The 5,000-nt window shown below is 32.9% G+C and overlaps 2 protein-coding genes across 2 annotated transcripts in view; one reads left to right on the top strand and one right to left on the bottom strand.

The window, feature by feature from the left end:
• The window catches only part of LOC145260454 (uncharacterized), a 92,021-nt gene that overhangs the window by 23,202 nt on the left and 63,819 nt on the right, over window positions 1-5,000 (top strand). The window lies entirely within an intron of this gene.
• The window catches only part of LOC145260453 (proton-coupled folate transporter-like), a 43,768-nt gene that overhangs the window by 38,584 nt on the left and 184 nt on the right, over window positions 1-5,000 (bottom strand). The gene's annotated exons all lie outside the window — the stretch shown is intronic.

Here is a 5,000-nt window from a genome sequence, read left to right as displayed (position 1 = left end):
GCAGTGAGAGAAGGGTCGTAGCACTCTTTCTGAAGTCAAGTCTGGGTCTCTTTGGACTTGTGGGCTGGCACCAATTTCTGCTGCTACACCCAGGGTCTGCCAATGGCCACCTGATTGCACCAGAGGATCACCATACTCTTCAGCACATCCAGAAACACTTTGGTGTTAACTTTCAAGTCGACTTTGAAGATGTGAGGTAGCATGATGAAGCCCTCACTTGAAACCACACGAAAGACCATAACCGTGGCTGGAAACTTTGTTTTCATCACCCTGGGCACGTCTCTGTTATTCGTGGCAATCTAGCGATGCATTTTGAAGGTGCTGGCAATGGTCCTGTTGTCATAACTTTGATCGGTAGAGAGCATGAGTTTTACAGCAGCGCATCTCCGATCTCGCTCATTGAACATTGTGTCACTTTCAGACGGATAGAAGGTACCTATCGCTCTTGGGATTTGTACACAATTGGCAAACTAGTAGATGGTCTGCACCAAAAAAAGAAAACTGATTTTCATCAAACGGAAATGGAATCATGTCGTCTTTTCCAGAGTGACAATTTTATCGTTCCAGCCTGTAAAATTTGAAGATGAATGTATTCTTGAATATTAATGAGCACATCAGCTAGTGCTTATCATGTTGGAAAGTATTCATTAGAAAAATTAGTGATAAACAGAATGTGTTATAGACAAAAGGGTCAGTGGTGTTCAGAAAAATAGCTATAATATTAGGAACTATATTGTAAGAATCCAAGTATTTTCTGGACGAATTCACACTGAATAATAGATACGGAAAGCTCAATGGACTGGCTTCACTGTGATCAGGAGAGGATTATCATGGCTGCCCAAGATCAAGGTTTGGTGATGCTTTTAAAAAGATGAGTGATCTCAGCAGGTTCTGCCACACAAAAATAGAGAGTGTGCTACCTGACATCCAGCTGTAAGTTTCTGTTAGGGTATGGCTACTATACAATACCACACAATGAAGTGTGTAAATATCTCTACTGGATGATCTGTAAAAAGTTGAATATCGAATATAGCAACAAGTCCTAGGAACATGTTTACCAGAAAAAACAGTTGGAAATAAGTCATACACCATCCACTATAATTGGGCAATTTCTACAGCTACGAACCTAAAAACTGAAATATGAAATCTGACATAGTGATAAGGGAGAAGAAGGAGAAAGAAGTAACCTTAGTAGAAGTTAGTTTCCCCGAATGATTCTGGATTAAATATAGCTGAGAGGGAAAAGATAATAGAAATATCAAGGTCTTATGTACGGCATGAAAAGAAACCGGAATCTTAGGAGAACCTCCATCATTCCAGTAATTATAGGAGCAAGCAGACTCTTAAAAAAAGAATTTCAAAAACTACCCAACAAATATACCCAGTGAATCACGTGCAAGAGAGATACAAACAATTGCATTTAAAGGGAAGGTTAGAACCTTAAAAATATCTCTCGGTTGAAATTTATGAGATAGCATGTGAATGTTTGGCATCTGGTAGGATGCCTCATCCCCAGTTAGAAGAAAATGATAAGAAAATTGAAAAAAAAAAAAAAAGGAAAAAGAAAGAAAGGTTCATTTTTCAATGATTATTACTATTACAAACATGAATTATTGCTAAAGAAATGCTGCCAGGAAATTATTGGAAAATAATTTGTCTCATGTTACCTAATCATTTGTGACATATGCGCGTAAAAATAATTCATATCTCTACTATTATATAAAAGGAAATGTGTGTGTGTGTGTGTGTGTGTGTGTGTGTGTGTGTGTGTGTGTGTGTGTGTGTGTGTGTGACTTCGTTCTCTATGGACTCAAAAACGGCTGAGCCGATTTTTATGAAGTTTCACACGAAAGTACTTTACCTGCCCGGAAGTGTCTTTAGATAGGTTTTGTATCGGAATGTCTTCAATAAGTATCGATAATTGAAATAATCCGATGAAAGAAAGAGCAGGCGATTTTGACCAATTTTAACATCTTACACAGCGTCACATCACAAGTGCATTTCAGAAGTCATATTACCGCACAAGCCGAAAGGCCTAACATATAAAATCAGCAGTAGGTCTTTGGTATAACAAGGGTGCGTTCCAAATAAATTTTTCTGTTTAAAGCACAATTTCACAATGATATTTGACTTTTTCTTTTTAAATGTAAATTCAAGCCATTATCACTGCACAACCACTAATGTTAGGCAAATAAAATCAACAGTGTAGGTTCTTTGATATGACAAAGGCGCGTTTGAAATGAATGTTTTTGTTTAGAGTCCAGTTGAAGCATGATACTTGACTTTTGCATTTTAAACTTTAATTCAAGCAATAATATATAAACAAAATAATTTTCTAAAATCAACAGTAGGTTCGCTACAGTGCAATATAGACTACGATGTATTCTGAACTAAGTAACTGCGAGAGACGTGTCAAGCTTCCTCCAGGGGCATCGCTATGGGACCCTAATTAGGGCAGGCAATTAATCAATTTGAGTGAAAAATGGGCGATTTCACCAATTTTAATGACAATTAAAATATGAGAGTGTGAAACAGTCATTGATCATCATTAAGTCCCGTGCAAGGTCGGATCTCTCTGCTAGTTTGATATGAATTATAAACCTTTAACATTCGTATAAATACCAGTTCTGAGCTAAGGAAACCATCTTCATTTAATAACATGTTTACATTAAACAAGATGGTTACTTCACTCAGACTGGTTATTTACGCGAAATTTAAAGGTTGGGTTTCTTTTATAACCCAAAAAGATCCGAAAAAGTGTTAAAAAATTTAAACTCTTGAAAACGACTTAAAACTAAACAACTATACAGAATACTGTTAAAACCCCACCCAATCTATGTTACCGTGACATATATTGAATGAATTTTTAACAGTGCTTTGTATAATATTTTTAGTTTTAAATCATTTTCAAAACTTTGAATTTTACGAACCAACTCGCGACCATTTTTCTTGTTCTCACGTAAACACTAGTCACTGTTTTTCAAACCAATTAAACGTTTTAAAGTTAGCAAAACCACTAAAAACTGTCCCAGATAGGTAGAAGAATAACTTATCGGCGCTTCTACACTATTAGGACGAGATTTCAGAAATCGTAATACTAAATTTCACATTAAAAAACAATGGTATCTACGTATTCCTCATATTTTTAAGATGATTATGTCCAGAAATTACGAAAATTGATAAGATAGAAAATTATTTATTAAAGAAAATAAAAAATAGAATTTGATGACAACAATCGTAAAACACAGAAAAAGTTCAAAAGGGAGGTTATTTTCCGTTTCGATTTAAACAAGATGGCGGCAATTTTTCACCTGGTTCCACGATTAAAGTTGTTTTTATTAATAATTCAGTAATATTCAGGTAATTCCGACTGCATAATTTGGAAGCTACCAGTGTAATTTATTAGAATTGACAAAATAAATAAATAAATAAATAAATAAATCAGTTGAAACCATTGTTTTTATCTAAAAACTCCATTTATCGACTACGAAATCTCGTCCTAATAGTGTAGAAGGGCCAACTTATCTTGCCTATGAAAACATTTATTTGTTATGTATTTGAATTTTTGACCACTTTTTCGAATTTTTGGTGATTGTAAAACAAACCCTAAAGTTTTATAACTTATATCAAATATTAATTTAATTTTTTTATGCAAATAGTTCACAAAAGAGTAGGTAAAGCAATATAATTTTTTGAATTTTCTGATTATTTATCTTTAAAATCAACGGCAATTGTGCAGTATAGTTAACAAGAAAAAAAAGGAGAGATAAAAAAAAACAACAACAACAAACAAATATTGACCAACTAGCTGTTGCCAAAAGCAAGAAAAGTTACTTTTTTTTTTTACCTACCTACATATTTTTTCTGTGTTTAAAAGTCTTTGAAAACGTTTTTATTTCAATACTAGCACGCCACCCGGCGTAAAATATGCTTAAATAGGACATTTTAATTTATGCAAATTTCGTATTTATTATTATAGAGTCAATTTTCTATGGATTATTACAGTGTACCCAATATATAGTAATGGTTTCAAAAGTTAAAACAAAAACAAAAACAAAAAAAAAACATGATTTGAGCGCAATAAGCTAGAAATGAAACCAAAATAAAGCTATCTAGCTTTAGTTGTTATTCTCTAAGTGACGTCCGTATGAATATAAAAAAGTTAAAAAATAATTTTTAACTGTTAAATGTATATTTGCACATGTGTAGAAGAGCACTTTTAGTTAACTTATATTTGCCAAGTTTCAATTTCTTGCAACTTCTTAAAAGCTATTTTTACTGGTTAAAGACCAAATCGAATCTATTTCACAGGTCCAAACCCCCTATATAAAAATATAATATACGATTAAATATGATATTTTAATTCATGCAGATTTCATATTTATTATTATAGAGCTAATGCTCTATTGATTATTATATTGTATCCAATATGTAATAGTGATTTCAAAAGTATATATATATATATATATATATATATATATATATATATATATATATATATATATATATATATATATATATATATATAATTTGGGAGTCATCACCTAGAATCGAAACCAAAAAACAATTAGCTCTCCAGCGGTATTCACCACGATCTGACCTAAGGACACATAGATATCAAACCTTTAAAAATTAACGCAATTAAAGGTATAAATGTATAATGGCGCATGTGTAGAAAGTATACATTAAGTCGACTTATGCCTGCCAAGTTCCGTTTTTTTTTCTTTTTCAATTTTGGCCCTATTTTACCGGTTAAAAACATTATTCAAACTTCGATGATTTCCGAAAAGGTGGCGTTTACGATTACGAAATTTAACTTTGACGACATCGTATTTAAAAAAAACCTTAAATTAAAATACAACCGTTTTCAAACACTTTAGAACACACACGCGCGCGCGCATGCGCACACGCACAAGTCACTTTTCTTGCGTTTGGTAACAGTGACTTGTTCAGTATTTGTCTTTTTTACCCATTGATTTTCTTGTTAAGTATCGCTAAAA

Source organism: Euprymna scolopes, chromosome 36 (genome assembly GCF_053919585.1).
Source record: "Euprymna scolopes isolate OS-2025 chromosome 36, ASM5391958v1, whole genome shotgun sequence".
Lineage (NCBI taxonomy): Eukaryota > Metazoa > Mollusca > Cephalopoda > Sepiida > Sepiolidae > Euprymna > Euprymna scolopes.
The sequence above is the reverse complement of the archived record's forward strand: the minus strand, read 5'-3'. Positions and strand labels throughout refer to the sequence as shown.